General features: G+C 36.8%; 1 long non-coding RNA gene across 1 annotated transcript in view; it reads right to left on the bottom strand.

Annotated features, from left to right (window-relative positions):
- Window positions 1-14,288: 14,288 nt before the first annotated feature.
- LOC143437378 (uncharacterized) overlaps window positions 14,289-22,331 on the bottom strand; it is a 379,856-nt gene continuing 371,813 nt past the window's right edge. Inside the window, exon 2 of the long non-coding RNA XR_013106871.1 lies at window positions 14,289-14,732. This is a non-coding gene — a long non-coding RNA (uncharacterized LOC143437378). The remainder of the gene's footprint in view (window positions 14,733-22,331) is intronic.

Raw genomic sequence — 22,331 nt, 5'->3', positions numbered from 1 at the left:
AGCTTTCCACTTCTGAGGTATCTTTCCTGCTCTATGTTCCTTATTTCTGATCAGCATATACATTACTAATATTTTCATCTGTTCATTTTTAACTGTTTAAACATGCATTCCCTTCTAGTAAATTTTAATGTTGCTGCTTAAACTGGTTCACATCATGTTTTTGCAAGATAAACACAGAAGTGCAGTGAAAGTATAATTCTTTGTAGGAACTTCAGTAAAAAACTGAGTTCTATCATTTTTTTCCCTTGGTTGACTTTTGCTGGGGAGTGAGGGTCTTAATTGTAACTTTTGTTGTCCTGCAACAAATCACATAGACCACGCCAGCATCAAGCTCAGTGACATACATCTGCCTGTACCTCTGAGATTGTTTTGTTTTTCTTTTTTGTTGTTGTTGTTTTTCTTTTTCTTTCTTTCTTTCTTTCTTTCTTTTTCTTTTTCTTTTTCTTTTTTTTTTGTTTTTCAAGACAGGGTTTATCTATGTAGACCTGGCTGTCCTGGAACTCACTCTGTAGACCAGGCTGGTTCAAACTCAGAAATCCACCTGCCTCTGCCTCCCAAGTTCTGAGATTAAAGGCGTGCACCAGCAGTGACCGATACCTCTGTGATTAAAGACATGAGCAAATACACACTGCTTGCCCATCATTTTTGTAGTTAGTAATTGTTCATACAGCTTTTCAGACATTTGCTCAGTACAGTTGATCTGTTTCCCCCTGCATATTCCTCTCAGTTGCCATTTGTGTTGCAAGGCTATATTCTATTTACAGGGTTCAGAAGCAACACGGGTGAAACATAATTCAATTTTTTTCTAAAATGACAGAATAATTAGATTATAACTTCTGTTTCAGGAAATAAATGGAGGAAGCACCAGAATTACACTATTACATTGTCTAGAAAGTATCCATTTATTAACAGTGACATCACAATCATGCTTTCTTTTGTACACGTGTGTGATATTTTAGGATGCAGTGACTTACAACGATGTGCATGTGAACTTCACTACAGAAGAGTGGAATTTGCTGGATCCTTCCCAGAAGAATCTCTACAAAGATGTGATGCTGGAGACTTACCGAAACCTCACTGCTATAGGTAATACTGTGAACTTTGTTTTGCTTTTCAAAATAATGGAACAAGTGATTCTTGGTTATTGATAATGCTCTGTCATTTCAATTGAGAACAAGGGAGATTAACCTGAATACATCAGGTTCAGTGCTGTCAAAATTCACAGTAACTTGAATTTTACATAATTTCCAATACTATATCATTCATTTTCTGGTACTTTGTTTTAGGTTACAGTTGGGAAGATCATCATATTGAAGAACAACATCAAAGTTCTAGAAGGCGTGAAAGGTAGTTTTCATGTGCAAGCTGATACAAATATGCCTCTGAGGAAATTTTAATGTGTTCAGGAAGCTCTAAAGAAAAGCAAGTGTGTAAAAAAATCAGTCCTTTAAGTATGGCTATGATTATAATATTCTCACAAAGCCATGTTCCTCAATGTCAGTTATCTGATTTATGTTTTAAGGCATTCCTCTAAGGAAGAAGACATGGAAACAATGCCTTAAGAGATACCTTTAATTGATTTGTAGCTCCATTAGAGCTTTGCTGTGGAACTACCAATCTGAATAGTCTCATAATATTTAGATGTTGCACATCGAATAGTGATGAATATATATATACACACACACACACACACAAAGCCATTCAATAAGCAAATAGTCCATGGTAAATTTGGTGAAACTCATATTCTTGTAGTGACATTTCTAAGTTTATTGAGTGGTGAGTTAGTGAGAGTGAAAAAAGTCATGGAGAAACCTTAATCTATATACCACATGTCGACAAAGAACAAAATGTCAAATGGTGTGAATTCAATATGGAAACCTTTCACTCATCCTTCTTTTAATGAGTATATCAATGTCAGAATGGATAAAACCTTGTGAGCATAGAGATGTTGAAAGAAGCAATGTACCTCTTCCTACTCCAAAAAAAGAGAAGATATGTAGCATTCTTTGTTAGACTTTCTGAATATGATAGGTGTTTGCAATTAATTGGTTTTCTGACATTACCAGGGAAAAGCCCAAGTCACACTGCAGAAATCTCTATAAGTACCAGAAGTTTGGAAATTCTTCTGTTTGTCCTGGCTCACAGTGCTCCTGTGGTGTGATTCACACTACAGGAAAAATTAAGAAATCAATCAGTGTTTTAATGCCCTGATATCTGCAAACATGTAAAACATATCATATAGAAATCTCATATAGAAAAAGGCTGTTATAAATGTGAGCCATGTAGTAAATGCTCTTACCATCACAGGTATTTTCAAAGAGATAAAGCAATCCAGAGTGAGCAAGTACAACTGTGAACATCAAAGTGATAAAACATTAAGATCTGAGTGTTCTTTATTATTAGATGAACTGCAGAATTTATTCATATTGATAAAAGGATTGATCAGGGTAATAAATGTGGTAAAGCTTTCACATGTACCCATTACTGTTGCAGGTATGAAAGAACACATACTGGAGAGAAACCCTATGAATGTAATCAATGTGGTAAAGTCTTTGCAAGATCCAGTCATCTCCAAAGACATAAAAGAATACATACTGGAGAGAAACCTTATCAATGTAGTCAATGTGGTAAAACCTTTTCATGTCACAGTAATCTCCAAAGACATAAAAGTACACATACTGGAAAGAAACCTTATGAATGTAATCAATGTGGTAAAGCGTTTTCATGTCTCCGCAATCTCCAATATCATAAAAGAACACATATGGGAGAGAAACCTTATCAATGTAATCAATGTGGTCAAGCCTTTTCACATCTCAGTAATCTCCAAGTCCATAAAAGGACACATACTGGTGAGAAACCTTATGAATGTAATCTCTGTGGTAAAGCCTTTTCACAGCAGTCTCATCTCCAAATCCATAAAAGGATACATACAGGAGAGAAACCTTATGAATGTAATATCTGTGGTAAAGCCTTTTCATGTCACAGTCCTCTCCAAGTCCATAAAAGGACACATACTGGTGAGAAACCTTATGAATGTAATCTCTGTGGTAAAGCCTTTTCACGTCACAGTGCTTTGCAAATCCATAAAAGAACACATACTGGTGAGAAACCTTATGAATGTAATCTCTGTGGTAAAGCCTTTTCACAGCAGTCTCATCTCCAAATCCATAAAAGGACACATACTGGTGAGAAACCTTATGAATGTAATCTCTGCAGTAAAGCCTTTTCACGGCAGTCTCATCTCCAAATCCATAAAAGAACACATACTGGTGAGAAACCTTATGAATGTAGTAAATGTGGTAAAGCCTTTTCACATCACAGTGGTCTCCAAAGACATAAAAGAACACATACTGGAGAGAATCCTTATGAATGTAATCAATGTGGTAAAGCCTTTTCATATCACAGTCATCTCCAATATCATAAAATAACACATACTGGAGAGAAACCTTATCAAAGTAATCAATGTGGTGAAGCCTTTTCGTGTCACTGCTATCTCCAAAGACATAAAAGAACACATACTGGAGAGAAACTGAATGTCATGAATGAGGTGAAGCCTTTCCAGGACACAGTCATCTCTGAATACACAAAAGAAAATGTGCAGAGTGAAACTTTATGAATGTAGTCAATGTGATAAAGCCTTTGCATGTCACTGTACTCTCCAAACACTTGAAGGAACACACACTTTAGAGAAACCTTAACAAATGTAACAAATGCAGTAAAGCCTGTGCATATCTCTGTAAAGTTTGAAATGATTGTTGATGCTTGTCACATTTTTTTTTCTCATAGTAAATAATCTCGAGAAACTCAATGTCAGTGTGTTGGGTAAGATCGCACAAATTATTTGCATTCACAGATTACTTTTGATATTATTGAAGGTGCTCAAAGATTACTGTGATGCACAAAGGCTTTGATAGATTGAATATTTACTAAAGAGTTTAGTCTTCTATAAAGATACTGAAAGAGTTAAAAAATTTAAAACTCCACACATAAAGTCAAAAGTGTGGATCAGCTTGCTCTGTAGTCTGGGTCCTAGGAAACTAGCTATCTACAAGACAAGATAGATTGAATAGGGTTTGACCTGGGCATTCAGGTCAGTGTGCCCATGCACCCTGGATACCAGAAACAGAACTGGCCACTAGGTAGGGTTTTGTGCCGGTGCACCCAGGATACCAGGAACAGAACTGAACAAAAGTCAAATTAAATAGGGTTTGATTCTTTAGAGAAGAAAGAGATACTTCCCCCCTGACCATTTCTTGAACCTGTCAAGGTAGCTGATCACTGGACAGGTGCTTTCTATAGATACTTAATCATGATAACCCCCCCCTTCATTCCCCCTGGTTTGTGGCTTCCCCACTGAGTTGTCATTTTGCCTTTAAATTCTCTCTGTCTCCAAAGCCCCGGGGTCAGACCCCACTGCCCCTGCATGGGTTTTGACCTCAGTAAACTGATTGAAATATACCTCTTGCTGTTACATCAAGTTTGGTGTCTTGTGAGTTAAGCCAAATTCCCAAGGCTTGGGTGAGGTCCTCCCTTCACGGGTGCCTTACTATACCAGAAAGTATAGTAGAAATAAACTGTGGTGATCTAAATTTGTTTGACCCTAAGAAGTGGCAATATTAAGAGATGTGCCTTGTGGGAGATGTTACCTTTTGAAGGAATTGACTTACTATAGTGGTGATCTTTGGAGCTCAGGCCAGTACAAAGCAGACCCTGCTGGAGGACAGTCTCTTCCTGAATGCCTTCACATGAGGATGCAGAACTCTCAGTTCCTTTTCCTGCATCATGGCTGCCTGCATGCTGACATTCTTCCTGCTATGATGGCAATGGACTAAACATTTGAAAGTGTAAGCCAGGCCCAATTAAATATTTGCCTTTTACACAGTTGCTTTGGTAACAATGTCTCTTCTTAGCAATGGAAATTCTATCTTAGAGAGAAGTTGGTCGCCCAGACTTACGTATTGCTATGATAGGCCTGACCATGGTTTTTTGTTGTGTTTTATGGAGCAATGTGGATTTTTAGACTTTGGGTCTGTATATGCATTAAGTGGAACTTACTGGGCCATCATAGTAGGAATATGAAACACATATGTACTGAGGGTGATTTGAACTTTGTGTATAGTTTTTATGATGTTTTGCAGAAGAATGTTGCTGCATTTTGCCCTTGTCTGTAGAGTGTCCTTGAAGATAAGGTAAAGAGGTTGATGTTCATTACATTGACAAAGGAGGTCTCAGTAAAGCCAGTGAAAGAGTTAAAAAAAAATTTAAACCTTGCACAGATAGAGCCAAGAGTGAAGATTGGCTTGTTCTGCGCTCTGGGTCTCAGAAAATTGGCTACCCACAAGAAAAATTAGATACGATTCAAAGCCAGGAGTCCAGAGCTAGGAGTTCAGGTCAGTGTGTTCATGCACTCTGGGTTCTCTGGGTTCCAGGAACTGAACTGACCACAAAATAAATGGAATGGGACTTGATTCTTAAAAGAAGATAGGCTTGTATAAGATATTTCCCCATGACCATTTCTTGAACCTGTCACAGAAGCTGAACACTGGACAGGTGCTTTCTATAGATACTTAATCATGATAACCCCTTATTTCCCCTGGGTTGCAGTTTTGCCCTTTAAAAACTCTACTTCTTTCTGATTTGGGGTCGTACTTCATTGCTTGCCTCTGTGTAGGTCAGGCTAGAAGTGCAAACTCAACTCGACTGAAATATACCTCTTGCTGTATCATCAAGTTTAGTGTCTTATGAGTTATTGGGTGTTCGGAAAGTCCCGAAGTTTGAGAGGAGGGAGTTCCTCCCTTTCTGGTGGACCATACACCAGCAAAACCTTTAAGCTGTGTTTAGCCTCGTGATGATTGTTTTGAGTAAGCATAATAATCTTAGAAAGAAAAAAATGTAATATTTTAGGTCAAAAGAGAAAAGCCTCACCAAGAAGTTGAATGAAGCTAAATCCTGTGATTAATGATATTAAATGGAATTAAAGGAATGGTGACATTAGTGCAAGATTCCATCCACCTAAACTTATGGATTTGCAGTTGTACAAAGGAAAACTGTATCATGTTAAGCTTTATTATAACCTGGTTATTGTTTTCATGTGGATGCAAGGGTCACCAATATGTGTGAAATTGACTATGGATGAACTGTGATTACTATTCTGGATTTTCATTTTAAGACCTAAAATAAAATACTTAAGTACAGCGATGGAGGTACAGCCTTAAATCCCAGGAGATGAGCGTCAAGCAGATTTGGGATACAAGTCATCTTGGTACAGAACAAGTTTTAGGTAAAGAGAAGCTTAGGTACAGGCAAACTGTTACACATGTGTTACCCAGCATTCAGGAGACAAAGCCATGCAGATCTAAATTCACATGAAAATGACAGAGGAATTGGAGGTCAGCAAGAGAGTAAGCCCCAAAGACTAACTTGTGACCAACATGGCTACCTAGCAGCTTTCCACCATGCAGGACTGAATCCTCCCCGCAAAACAATGGTGAAATGGGGAGGGTATTCATAATAAACAACATGTACCTGGCTGCTGCTTCCAGTTGTTCTTTCCTATAAAAAGAGAAAGAGAGAAAGAGAAAAGGACCCATAAATGGCATGAAATAGTTAATCTTGCCCCAAAGTCTGTCTTAAAGCTTCATGTAGAAGGTAAAATAGGATAAATAAAAAAAGAAACCTTTTGGAACAGGATGCTAGATATGGAAGGAAACCAAGGGATGAGGCAGACTTTGCCATGTGGCCCATGCCCCCGCCCCCGCCATTTTGTCCTATGCTCCCAAGTTTGTCTTAGCTGCTTATTCATCCAGGAAGTGGGTGACTGCCTACTCAACACCAGGATCAGTCACTCAACTTAGATGGTTTGTTTTGCAGTTGAGGCAGATAAGGTCACCGCGACTGCCAAATGTGGTTGTTATACTCCCATCCTTCTCTACCATCATGGTCAGCAGTGTTTACTGCTGTGTTCACAGCAGCGTTATTTCATGTCTTTTCTCTCATCAGCTATTATTGTAAGCTCTGGTGTTTTGGATGTGTCAGTTAAGCCTTACAACAACTCTCAGAGTAACTACTATTGTCGTACTTTTTTTTTCTGTTGAGAAAGTGGAGGAACAAAGAACCGCATAAGATTTCAGATGTAAAGCAGTAGAGTTGTGATCCCAAACCAGGCAGTGTCTCTCTAGAATATGCCCTGTAGTGATGGAGTACAGCACATGCTGGCCACATATTCACTACTCGGAACCTTTGCTCAGCTTTGCCTAGAATTTTCTACCCCCTTTCTCTACATAGAACGGTCTTGCCCATCCATCAAGTCCACTGGGCTGAGCCTGAATCCAGACAGGCTGTTCTAGTCCTGGGGTGACCAACAGTGGTTTCCTAAGGCTGTAATTTCAGAACTTGGTGTCTTTCTTTCTTATTTCATCTCCATTGTGTTTCATAGACCCCTCCAGTCAAGACTTAATCATCTTCGATTGAATAAACTGCTATGAATCCGGTACCAAAACAGATAGTTATTTCTTACTTTATTTCACACTCACACCAACTACTTCAGAAATGGGCATTGTTTATACAAATATCCCTTGACCCAACCTGTGGGATGCAGGTGAAGATGTACCAGAGTACCACATACTTCTTTCTAAAATAACTTTTTCTTCCCAGACTCAAAATGGAAAGAACAAGAGTATTGGCAGAACTGGGCTGTGGTTTTTGTTCCAGCGTGTACCTGCCAGATCACATCAGGTATTAGTCTCAGTGTTCTGACACTTCAGTAAGAAAAATGGTCATAAGAAAGACAGGTCCAAGAGAAATCAAAAATGAAGACAAAATTTCTTTTTTTTTTTTTTTTTGGTTTTTCGAGACAGGGTTTCTCTGTAAAGCCCTGGCTGTCCTGGAACTCACTCTTTAGACCAGGCTGGACTTGAACTCAGAAATCTGACTGTCTCTGCCTCCCAAGTGCTGGGATTAAAGGTTTGAGCCACCACTGTCCAGCTCAAAGGTTCATTTTTGAAAATAGATTTTATATGACAATACAGTAAAATTCTACTTAAGGGGGGAAAATAAATATTTCAAAAACTAAGGTCTGGTGAGACATAAATGAAGCATCTGTTGCCAAACTTGATGACCTGGGTTTCACCAATTCCCAGGTTCCACAGGGTAGAAGGGGAACTGACATCTGCAGCTTGCCCTCTGGCTATCACATGTACACCACGGCAGCCCCCCCCAACACACTAAGTTCACAGCCACACTGTGAATTTTAGAGCCGTTCCCTCAACAGTACATGAGTTTGAACAAAAATTTCCCACTGTCACCCTAACTATTGGCTCTGCCCTCACTCCAGTACTTTCTGACTTAAGGAGAGCTATGCTGTTGCTCTCAGACTCAGCTTGAGGGTAACATAAGAAATTCTCTCAATGGGTTGTTTGAATGAAAGATGATTGTTTTAATGCATTGAGAAGATGTAAAAATACTTACCAAATTTACTTGTGCCACAGACCAGGATTTTCAACAATATTCAATGGAATACTGTAGTGTTGCAGAATACTGGAAGATGGGTCTGCTACAGACTGGTCTTAAGAGGCTAGAGTCACTTCTTTTTTAAAAGGTTTAAAATATATAATATATAATAATGTATAATATAGATAATACATAATATATATGTATATATATATATACATATACATATATATACATATATATTATAAATATATATATATATTTGATGAGTACAACACGATTGCTCTCTTCAGACACACCAGAAGAGGGCACCAGACTCCATTACAGATGGTTGTGAGCTACCATGTGGTTGCTGGTTCCTGGGAATTTAACTCAGGACTTTCTGAAAGAGCAGTTGGTGTTCTTAACTGCTGAGCCATCTCTCCAGCCTGAGTCACTGCTTGTAAATTCAGAATATACATCAGCATTGCAGGGTCTCAGACAAGTCCTAAGAGCAATGCTTTGTAACCCTTGCTCTTTGGAAGTGGCCGGATAAACCCATGCAGTGATTGTGGAGATGAAAGCCTACATCCCAGGACTCCAAATCTTGTGACTTTTCTATAGGGAAGGTCTCTGTGTTTACAATGACTCCTGTGCACAAATGCATTAAAGTGGGGTGGTATATAAGGAATGTTAACTGTGTCGGTACTTTGGAAAGTTTGTTAATAACATCATCTTATAATAGATATTTTATATTGTTAACTTGTCTGGTCTCCAAAACTCAGGAGTTTCCACTTAAAAGCTTAGGACAGACACTAGAGTTCTGGCTTAGCCCTTAGCTAGGAATCTGCCCACTATTCTGACCTCCATGGACACTAGGCACATGCATGCATGCATTCGGGCAAAACATTTACACACATGAAAACAAATAAATTGAAGAAGAGGAGGAGAAAGAGAGAAGAGAGAGAGGGAAGGAGGAAAAGAAGGAAGGAAAGGCAGCTTTAAGCAGACCACAGAAATGGAAGTGTGTTTTACTATATTTATTTAGGATAACCGCGAGGGGGCAGACTTTCCTAAATGGTAGCAATTTAGATTATCAGGTTTAAAGGCGATTGGAGAAGAGCGAAGAATGTAAAGACATGATAATGTTTAAAATATTAAAGCCGCCAGGCAGTGGTGGCACACACCTTTAATCCCAGCACTCGGGAGGCAGAGGCAGGGGGATGACGGTGATAGAATAACAATCAATAATCAATGCCGATCAATATTCAATAATCAATAAATGGTAATCAATAATTAGCAATACTAATTGATAACCGATAATGATCAATAATTGATCGTGCACGCTTTTAATCCCAGCACTCGGGAGGCAGAGGCAGGGGGATTTCTGAGTTTGAGGCCAGCCTGGTCTACAGAGTGAGTTCCAGGACAGTCAGGACTACACAGAGAAATCCTGTCTCAAAAAAACAACAAAAAAAAATTATAAGAGTATTATATTAAAATAAATTAGGAGAGGATGGAAAGGACAAAATGTAAAATTTATGGATGGGAAATGATTCTAAAAGCATCGAGAAAAAGTTCAACTAAATTTTTAGCACCGGAAAGGACATCCTGACAGCTGAAATCCAGTGAAGGTGAGGGAGGAACTGAAGGAAAAACCTAACATCCTTGCCCTCCTCATCCAGTCCTGCAGTTGTAAATTAATATTTTAAATTATTATTATTATTTAATATTATGTAGGAAAGATCTAACATCCCTGCCCACCTCATCCAGTCCTGCAGCTATAAATTATTATTTTTAATTATTATTATTTAATATTATGTAAATGTCACTAACCATCAAAGCTATAGTTCACTACCAGACCTCTCTCCTGAACGGCTGAGTTTTACCTATGCACCAGGACATCTCCACTTCAGATCTATTCTAAGACAAATTTAACAAAGCACTAATCAAACTCCTGTATACAAACTATTTTGACTCTGAAAACCTGTAACATGCGAAGTCTTTTCCAACCATTTTAACATGAACCCGTCCTTTTAGATTTCAGGCTCAAAAATCTCACGAGCCATACCATTCTCAGCAATTCTAATTCTCATCTGAGGGAACTCCATCTTTACTTGCTCCTGTAATACTCTCCTAATGCTGCGACCTTATGATCACATTATGATCTGACCAACATTGTCAGATTTAATACACAACCAAGCTCACATCTATGCTAAGATCATGCTCAACATACATGTATCATTCAAAATAAGTGTGTAATTCCTGACAATAATCGCATGTGCTCTGCCTTCTCTCTAACTCTGATTCTTAGCGTTTACTTTCCTTTGTTACATTCTTGATTTCTTGGAACAAGTTAGATGAATCCCCATGTCATGATTTAGTATGGCTCATTTCCCCTACTTGAAAAAATGTGTAGATACACTCTCTCTCTCTCTCTCTCTTTATATATATATATATATATATATATATATATATATATATATATATATAATGTATATTACACACATATATTATATATATTACATATATATCATATATTACATACATATATTATGTATATTACATACATACATATATTACATATATTATATAAATTACATATATTACATACATATATTATATAAATTACACATATATTCATACATATATTATATATATTACATACATATGTTACACATATTACATATATATTACATATATCACATACATATTACATACACATATATATTACCTATATATTATACATATTACATACATATATATATATTTCCCATGTATATTATATATATTATATATATATTACATGTATTACATCCATATATTACATATATTACATACACATATATAAATTATATAATATATATTACATATATTACATACACATATATTATATATTATACATATATAATATATATAATATATACATATCTATTACATATATATGTGTAAGATAATATATTACATATATATGTGTAAGATACTTCAAATTTATTAGTGAAAACTAACAGACTATGTTTTAAAAACAGCAATATTACCTGCTACCTACTCCTAATCTCTGTTGAAGTGACTTATGCTCCTTATTAGAGGATCAGTGCAGTTCTGCAGGGGCTTGTACTGCACAGTGCTGGACTTTCTTTTTGTCCTTTTTAAATTTTTTCAGACAATTACATTTCCCCCTTTCCTTTCCTCTTATATACTGCCCTTCTTTTCTTTTTATTCATTTCCTCAATGAATCTAGTTGTTGCCGTGTGCCTCTGTGTGTGCCCATGTGCATATACATAAGCACATAAATATTTCCTAAGTACTTTACATTTAGTATTTCAGTATTACAAAATGAACAAATAAATGTCTTCACAGCTAGGTGTCTGTAAACAATATTTTGCAAAGGGCAATTGTACAAGAAAAGTGTTGAAATAATTTGTAGGCAATTCACAGAAAAGAGACTCTTAAAGGAATGGAAAAAGAAATCACATATGCTAAGAAGCAAAAAAATGTAAATTATATAGGAAGCATATGTAAAATTAAATTAAAAAGTAAAATTAAAATTAAATTAAAATTAAAAATGTAAATTATATTAATGCCCATTAAGTAGACAATAAGCAACCCACAATTACCAAATACAAAAATGCAACAGAACCTGAGATTTAAAAGGTAGTACGGCTGGGACTGGTGCTGTATACATCTAATCTCAGCCCTTGGAAGGGGGATCTGGAGTCCATATCTGTGAGTTCAGTCAGCTTGGTCTACATAGCCAGTTCTAGGTTAGCTGAGGTTACATAATAAGACCCTGGGCCAAAAAAGAGTTACAAGAGGCTGATTAATCAGTGATGAAATAAAGCATTTGCCTGACTTTCTACCTCAATTTTTGACTTTGTACCTCAAGTACAGAAACAACTCACTTCTGTGACAGAGAAATGTAAACACTGATGATATAGTAAATAACACTAGGTGTATAGGCATTAGACATTTCCACTTAGAGACAAATGATATAAATGAAAAAAAGATAGATGTAAGATTGACTTCAGAATAACCCGGAGAAGCTGAGGTAGAAGAAAGCAGATGGGACTCTGCTCTTTCTTTATACATAAACACCAGGGGAAATCAAAATCCTTGCTTTTTGTAATATTATTTTCTATCGTTTATTATTTTAAATGTTCAATAAGAGTACAAGTTAAATTTATTATGGTTAATCTAATCAGCTTTTGAAAGCATGTCATGTACATGCTATAAATAATAATACTGCCTCTGATTTAAAGGTTCTTAAACCAGTTGAAAAAAGTCAAGCTTAATACTATTCAGTATGTTGTAAACTTAAGAACAAAACCAGTTGATAATGTTTATGATTATACACAGGACTTAAACTGAACTGATTGTCCCTCTCCATGAACATAATTGAATATATCTAAGATTAGTAAGTGTGTTAATAAATAGTCTCAGGCATGTTTTCTTCTATCCTTCTAAGACTGTATATATAGTTGCAATATATACATCTCTTGGAATAAAAATACATGCAATTACTTAATCTATAAAATCAGTTGAAATAAATACTCAAAACAACCAATAGAAAAACACTGAACACTAAACCTACTGAATATTTTTCTAAAAGAAAACTCATGTTTGTAAAATACATTTTGTCTTTGCTTTTAAAACATGAAAGGTAGCCAAATAAACGTTTTACTTTATTGCTGACATAATCTGTACAAGTATGTCATGTGTGATATATGGATTAATATTAATAATATTAATATTATTATATTATATGTAATATATAATAAATTATATATTATATTATATAATCAGGGTTAGGGTATATATAATATATAATATATTATATATAATGATATATAATATATTATATATTAATAATATTACATTTTATATTATATAACATTATATAATATTAATATTATTGATATTATTAATATTAATTCAACCTGCTGTTGGATGGTTATTGTTCATTATTTTATCTTATGAATGTGCATATATATAAATACATATACATATATGTATTTATATACATAAATACATATATACATATATACATAAATACATAATAAATGTATACATAATGTATACATACATAAATACATATATAAATGTATACATTGGTTGATAGTCTTCAATCTTGGTGCTAAAACCCCACTTCCTTCCCAATATCTTCAATTCACTATAAAGAAGCAACTGCAAAAGATGAAATTATATTCTAAGTATTGCTTTCCAGATCTCACCTAGGTAAATTCTAATGGTGATAATGCTTCAGCAAAGAAAACAGACTAATATTTGTATACATGCCCATTTGAGAGTAAAGCGAGAAGAGAATGAAACTGAGAGATTTAAAAATACTGTACCTTTTCTTGGAACAAGTGAGGTGAATCCCCATGTTGTGACTTAGTGTGGCTCATGTTCCCTACTTGAAAACAGCTCTAGATACTCTGGCTATATAATATATATTATATATATATATGAGTTCCAAGGCAGCCAGGGATGCACAGAGAAACCCTGTCTCGAAAAAATGAAATCCAAGAAAAAAAAGAATGTGTTACTATTTTAGTTTACTAAAAAATTAAACGTATGCCCTCCTAAGCACTAGGTATAGCATTCTTTATCATAAACACTAGAGGCCACAATTGTTCAGCCACTATCTTTTTTATTTTGGAAACTTTTGATAGAGTGTATCTCGAAGACACAAAGTGATCCAACATTCAACACTTCTGACTGTTACATGGTCTCCTCAGTTTTGGTTTTGAGGCATCTTGTTGCAGCCCGTACTGCCCGTTCCGGTCCGAGGGTCAGGGTCTAGCGAGAGAGAGAGTGGGGATAAAGGGGAAGAGACGCGAAGAATGGAGACAAAACAGAGATTCTGATCAAGTCTCGTTTATTGAAGGGAATTCTGAGCTATTTATAGACTTTTGCCACGTGCCTTGTAGGCGCGTGGATACCACGTGCGTTGCAGGTGTTGATATGACGTAAGCCTTACAGGCGTCTATAGCGTGGACAGCACGTGTACCGCAATGCCTTGCAGGCTTGGATAGCACGTGCACCTTATAAGCATGTATGGCGTAGATAGCACGTGGACAGCACGTGAACTGCATGCCTTACAGGCGTGGCCACCACGTGCACCTTGCAGCTGGGGCCAGTAAACAGCAACACAAAATATGTGGGATATCAGAGTGTGCTTCAGCTGTTGCAGGCTATTGAAAACCAAATCTTTCGTCAGGGTATATGGTTCCAGATGGCTGCAAAGTTGATCTAGCCGCTTTCTGCTAAAGTCGGCTCCCAACAGCATCTGATATTAAAAGTATCTAAAACCAGAAAATTAATTTTGGGGGGAGCCAAAATATCAATAAAGTACTTAAATTGAAAAAAAAAGTTTTGGTTTTCTAATCATAGTTTTTCAAATCATGTTCTATGAATGCACTAAAGCAAATATATATGGCTATGGTGTGAATATAAAATAATAATAAAATAAATAATAAATATAAAATGCCTCACCCAGATTCACGTGTTAAACCAGCTGTATGTGCTGTTGTGGGAGGGTGTGTTTCATCAGTGGAAGAGGCAGGAACATGAATTTCAAGGTCTTCTGCCTCCCTCATTCTCTGTTCTCTCTCTGTCAACTTCTCCAGAATGTGGCCTCAACTCACAGTATGATCTGTCCCTGTGACTATGGACTGATCTTTTGCAAAATCTTTGGCCAAAATAAATCCATTCTTACGTATCCGGCAACAGCAATGCAAACTCTGAGTAACACCCACAAAAATAATCTGATGCACTACTCACCAAAATCCTGATTAATTCACTGCATATTTATTTCCCAAGTTCTTAAACTTTTAAATGAAGCACATTCCTGATATAGGTAGATTTAAACTGTTTACAGTAAACTAAGTAACTGATAACAATTGCAGAACAAAATGTGCCAATCTTCAAGTGAAACCTCACAAAACCTAGGCTTAACCAATATAATTGATTTGTGAAGCAAACCCAGAGAGCTCAAGGGAAGACAGAGTGTGCAAGTCAGAGGGCACATAAGCATAACAAATTGCTAACATTGGCTATCCCCAAAACAGGGCAATCCACATTGCTACAGGCTATCTCAAGGACAGGGCAATCCATATTGCTACAGGCTGTCTCAAAGACAGGGCAATCCACATTGCTACATTCTATACTGCAAAAAGTATCATGTTAAACCAAGATTATATGTCGGCTTTGCAATGAAAATATCTTATTCACAATCTGTAGAAAAATGATAACAAACGTCAATAGAAACAGTGAATTCTATAGTGTTTGTTGATTTTAAGATTACGTTATTATAAATTGCAAGAATATTTTTATATACTTTAGCCCTTAATTGAAGTTAAAATTTAAATAAGAATGGGAAGTAAATGAAACTGCCAGTTATTCAGAACATCAATATATAGATGCTGTTAAGTCCTGGGAGATTCTTGTTAATTAAAATTACTTAGAAGCTAGATTCTTTGTCAGTGGTAATCAAATAACAAAATCTATTTAAAAGAAACCAACTGTTATATTGTCATATAATAAAATAAATATAACAAAATAAATATAAATGTAAAAAATAAAAAATATAAAAAAAATCTTAGAAATAAGCTTCCATTTATGGAATAAAATATAAAAATACTTACAACAAGGAATAGACTGAATGTGGTCCAAGCAGTGGTAAGGTCACAAGAAGAGACATCCCTGGAAGATCACTTTGGTTTGAATGTTTGGTAGTTTGGTCAGCCCAAGCCACCACCTTTTTTCTCTCTACTAAACTTTCAATATCTTTGAAGTCAGAATCAAAAGCAGCATTTGACAGGCCAGTTTCTTTCAATCTCCAATACTGTTTTTTTTAGGGCTGGAAGCAAAGCAATCAATAAACTACAAACAAGAAGACAAGAAAAGAGAGATCTCTGTTATAAACACACTATTGTAGTTCTTTGGTACAACAGGCAAAGAATTACAGTATCATTAAAATGATTTCCTACGTAACATTACTTGGCAATTTCTCTAGGCCTGCACCAAGTCTATGTGAGGCCAAACTGTCTTTTTTAAAAAAAAAACTCTCTCTGCTCACTCTCTCTCTTAATACCCATTAAAATATTAATATTAGGTTTTTCACAGTTCAAATTTATTTTGTAGGAAATGTTCTACAGGTGGTCCTGGTAGTTTCTATGTGATTCTGCGTGTCTATACCCAGCTGGAACCCTGTCATCATCTAAGCCCACAGCCTCTATAACTTTTTCACAGTCCATGAAGTTAGACTTACAACAGTTGCATCATTATCAAATGTGGATATTTTGGTATATGACATATACACTACAGTATAGTAACTACACAGAGATAGAAGGTGAGTGTGGGAAAGGCCTGGGGATCTGAGGAGGGGAGGACAGCTACGGCTTATAGATTTATAGATCTCTGCACTTTTGGCAACTGTACTGTTCTGGGGAGTAAAATTACTAGGTCTGAATGTGCGATGAAAGCTTTACTTTTGGTGTTCAGAGTATTCCCATAGTTTTAAGATTGGAAGTGACAAGTGTTTCACTATATTTAAAGTGTGCATTTAAGCAACAGACAGACATTATGCAGTTTACCTACTTTCTTGGGAAAGTCTGAAATTGTCATCTGTCAGACAGAACTGTGTATGAGATTGACAGCTCCGGAGCTGCCCGCAGTACCGAGCTCAGGCGTAGGCCTGGGGGATTAAAGAAAGACTCAGACTCACTCATTCACTGTGAGAGAATGCCAATGCCTTTACTGAGCAGGTTCAGTATATACACCAAGCCAAGGAAGGAAAACCACAAACTCAGGAAAAAACAGAAACTCAACTTGGGGGCAATAGGATGTCAAGTATAAATTCCCTTCCTGGGGCATCATCCTGCAACAGGATGTTTTCTTCTTTTGTTTTGTTTTTGGTTTTTTCTTGTTGTGTTGCAGGGAAAGGTGGGACTGGAGGCTCAAAAGGGCGTGGCAGGTAGAGGAAGAAAAAGAGAGAAGGAAGAAGAGAGGAGGAAGCCACTATGAACCAGAACCACCTGGCTGGGAGAAACCACAATTAATAAGGAGTCTTAGCTTTGGGAAATAAGTCAGTATTGTATTAGATTTGCCCAATCTTGACATATGACTTATAAATAAAATATTTGGATTGTGTGTCATTTATATATATGGGCTTTTAGGGTTGGAAATTTTAGCAACAAATTGGCACACCTTATGTCCAGCTTAGAACAGAACTATGCTGATATGAAAATCGGCCCCCCATTCCCCACAAAACAAACAATGAGGGCTTCACTCTAAAGCTGCATCAGGGTGGAAATTAAGCATGCAATGAGTCTAAGAAGTCTACAAAGTGCTGACTGAGAGGCTCCCTCTCCAAGCTCCAAGCAAACCTAGGCATCCAGAGGTATCATCCCAACCCTGAGCTGGGACACAAGGTGGCGCTAATGTCACAACATAGTTGTGATTCCCTGAAAGAAAAACAAGGGACCCAAAGTCAAGGCTGCCAGAGAAGCAGCCTTCACAACTAGAGATCAGCATCTGAAAAAACAGCAACTATCTTTCCAAAGCTTTCTCACAGACACAAGAAGCTGATCTAGGATTCTGGGCCCTAAGTCAACCTTCCCGTGCACCCTTTCTGATTTCTTATATCCCCCCCCCCCAACCTTCACACACTTCTAAAGAGGGCACAGGACAGCCAAACCAGTTCTCACAAATTATTACACTGCAGACTGCCTGAGATCAATACACTGGAGGCTACAGCCCAGACAACAGATCAGAGGGCTCACAACCACAAAAGCCAAGGGTCTTTGTGCAGTCAGCCCCTCCCTACTAATAAAAGAATTGGAAAGGACCACAGAAAGGACCATTAAGTCCTAAACCAAACACCAGAGGAAAACAAAGACACCAAAGAATAAGACCAAATAATAAAAAGTAAAATAGTGCCCGATGGTGTTGGTGCATGCCTTTAATCCCAGGATTTGGGAGGCAGAGGCAGGGGGATAAGGCTGAGAGAATAACAATCAATAATCACTACCAATCAATAATCAATAAATGGTAATCAACAATTATCAATACTATTTGATAACCAATAATGATCAATAATTGATGGCACACACTTTTAATCCCAGCACTTGGGAGGCAGAGGCAGGCGGATTTCTGAGTTCGAGGCCAGCCTGGTCTACAGAGTTAGTTCCAGGACAGCCAGGGCTACACAGAGAAACCCTGTCTTGAAAAACAAAAACAAATAAATTTAAAAACAAACAAACAAAAATAAAACCCCAAAAAACAAAAGACAAAGTAACACAAATATGGAGTCAGTCCTGTTAAGGGTCTATTCCTTGAAGATACCCTTTTCAGACAGACAATATGGCCCTCTCCTGACTTCTTTGGCAAAACCAAATGTTTTTTGCTGTGTATGTACCCTTTCTCAAGCAAAAAAAAAGAAAAAAAAACATCAGTTCCTTTCTTAGGAAAATCACAAGCATGCACCCCAAAAGACCTCAGGGCCAACCCTAATCCTGAGTCCCTGCATGAAGATCCTAAGAGATGAAGTGAAGCCTGGGTTGCTCTATGGACTCCAAGATGTTGGAGACGCCAAAGCTGTGAGACATCTGCCAGGAAAAGTGGCTTACACGAAGTGGAACCAGCCTATAAGAGATATATTCTGGAAAAAAAAAAGCTGGTCAGTGGTCATGCACGCCTTTAATCTCAGCACTCAGGAGGCAGAGGCAGGTGGATTTCTGAGGTTGAGGCCAGCCTGGTCTACAGAGTGTGTTCCAGGACAGCCAGGGCTACACAGAGAAATCCTGTTTCGAAAAAAAATAAAAAATAAAAAAATTTAAAAAAAAAGAAATATATTCTACAGGCAGAAAAGATGGAGGGATGGAGCCATCTAAGCCCTCTGATATCAGATACTAAGCTAGATATTAAGGGTTTCAACCTTCCTAATGCTGTATCCCTTTAATACAGTTCCTTGTATTGTGGTGACCCCCAACTATAAAATTATTTTCGTGGCTACTTCATGACCATCATTTTGCTATTGTCATGAATTATCATATAAATATCTGGTTTCAGATGGGTCATGGCCCACAGCTGGGAATTGCTGAGCTGGGGATTCAGTGATTACATGCTGCAATATCAGTCTTGTTGGGGCCAGCATTTTCTGACTATGCCCCCATTCCTCCTTTTAGGAATAGTAATGTCTATCTGTCCCATTGTATGCTGAAGTTAATAAGTTAATTCACTATTCAAACTCACAGGGTTTTATTGAGACTGTGGAAGACTAAGGGGGCTTCTGAAGTAGGATTCAATACACTTTGAATTATAACAATGGCCTCTGAGCCTTTGGGGCCTGGGAGTGGAATGTAGTGGTTTGAATGAGAATGTCTACCATAGGCTCAAATATCTGAACCCTGGTGGTAACTTAACAGGCTACACCTCACTAGGGGCAGGCTCTGAGGATAGTATGTAGACTAGCCTCAATTCTAGTTCACTCTCTCTGTTCATGTTTGGGGTTTATCATGTGATCTCTAAGCTCCCTGCCATGATGGTCTCATCCCACTGGAAGCACAAGCCAAAATAACCTCTTCCATAAACTACCTTGGTTTTATTTTTATTTTATTTTTATTTTTTTATTTTTATTTTTTTACAGCAACAGAAAAGTAAATAATACAGATTATAAATAATTGAGGATTAAAACAATTTTTTTCTTAATCCTAAAAAGTTCACAATAAAATTGGGCACCAAAAAAGTAAAATGTACTCAACCTTTGTGTTCCACTAAATATTTCAGACAGCGTCCCATCCTCCTGCATAGCAGAAGTGCTTCTCCAGCATCTGGATCTTGGCAGCCATGTACTGATCCTACAACCAAAAAAAGGCAAGACAATAAACAACAGTTACAGCTCCCTGCCACACTATCAACTTAAAAGCCCCCTGACAGATTTATAAATAGTTTCACTTTTTTAACCCTAAAATAATTAGGCTTCACTGTTTTCATTATCATGTCTTTAAAGTAAAGCTACAGGTGACAACAGTGGTATGTGTTGTCCAAACTGCAAATGATTTGTTTTTACTGATTATTAAAATTTTATATGTTCACCTTATTTTCTCAAAAATTGACACATAAGAAGAAATGTTTTACTCTGTATAGATGATTAACTGAAAACACTATGTACTATGTACTAGATACTTATATATTTTTCCCAACTCTCGGTATTTCTAGCAATGCTGAGATAAACTAAAATATATTAAATTGTTCTGTGCAAGAATATCTACTTCCTCAGGACAAAATCCTTGACAGTAAAATAAACTTTAAGGGTTAGAGTTTATGAACACTGAAAATACAGAGTTGGTGTATAAAGTCACATGTTATACCTGAAGACATATTATAAAATGAAAATAACAAAAAAATATCTAGACATGTAAATATCATTAATCATTAAAACACACCTATTTCCCAGCCATCATTTTCTGCTTGCTTCCTGCAACACTGCCACATGGTGGGCAGAACTTCTGTATGGAGAGAAAAAACCAAGTCGATTTTATACCATAATGTACTCTTCATTGATCTTCTATCAAGGAAAATGGGAAATTTGAAAATTTAAATGTCCGATTAATGCAAGACAAAAGATTACTGCCAAATAAACCTTATCAAAATGAATTATTCTCAGGTTGCTTTATCTGTTCTATCTGTTCAGAGAACATCCTCCCTACCACTTAAGCCTCATATGTAAACACTTCTCAATTTTTCAACTGGGTCAGAGGGGTCGATGGAGAAAGAATCTATGCCCTACTGAATAACAACACTTAACATTCACTTTGCATAAAACATCGATAAGTCCAACTAACAGTCACTTACTTTTTACCGCTAACTAGTTAAACAATCTACTAAAATATTCCCTTTATCATCTGACCTAAAATGGGCCTTAAACCATGTCATACTAGCCACTCAAGAAAACACACACAGTATAAAAAATTCGCCATACAAATGCATCCCCCAAGAAGTTCATTAAAAGAACACATTATATGCCAGGCAGTGGTTGTTTATGCCTTTAATCTCAGCACTTGGGAGGCAGAGGCAGGGGGATGACGGTGCTGGAATAACGATCAATAATCAATAAACAGTAAATAATAATTGTCAATACTGATTGATAACCAATAATGATCAGTAATTGATGGCACACATCTTTAATCCCAGCACTTGGGAGGCAGAGGCAGGTGGATTTCTGAGTTCGAGGCCAGCCTGGTCTACAGAGTGAGTTCCAGGGCTACACAGAGAAATGCTGTCTCAAAAAAAAAAACAAAAAAACAAAACAACAAATAAATAGTAATTCATTTAATAACTCATTTAAGAGCACCTTATGCTCACTAGGGTTTCTACTGAGGAAAGGCAGTGAGAAAATTCTTACTGATGGTGTACTGAGGAGGGTAGACAGGGCTGACACTGAGATAGATGCTAAGACTATGGATATGGATCAGGGATGCAGCACTTGGCTACCATTGAAGAAGTGGTGGGCTTGGTGTCAATACTTGAAAAAAAAAAAAACCCACAAAACCAAGCAAACCCCATAGGAAACTAAAACTGTGTTGTCTATACAAAATTGTCCCAAGGCAAAGACGCCTCCCAAGTAGTGGAAATTAGTTAAGAATCAGAGGAGAACAAAATTTACAAAGATCTGCTACTTCTCCCCAAATGGGATTCTTTCCCCTCTGTCAACTCCAGAGGAGGGGCTGAAAAGTGGACCATGTTTTTAACAAACATTAAATTAATGAGAACTAGAGTCTAAGAATCTTCCAAATATACTGATCTCTGTATTAGTGTGTTAGTATCTTAGAAATAAGAACAAACTAGAAGTAAACAATTAAGTTTCCCAGAAATTAAACCCCACCTCTGTTAGAAGTCCA

This window comes from Arvicanthis niloticus, chromosome Y, assembly GCF_011762505.2.
Source record: "Arvicanthis niloticus isolate mArvNil1 chromosome Y, mArvNil1.pat.X, whole genome shotgun sequence".
NCBI lineage: Eukaryota > Metazoa > Chordata > Mammalia > Rodentia > Muridae > Arvicanthis > Arvicanthis niloticus.
Note: the sequence above shows the minus strand (reverse complement) of the source record. Positions and strands in the feature narration are given on the sequence as shown.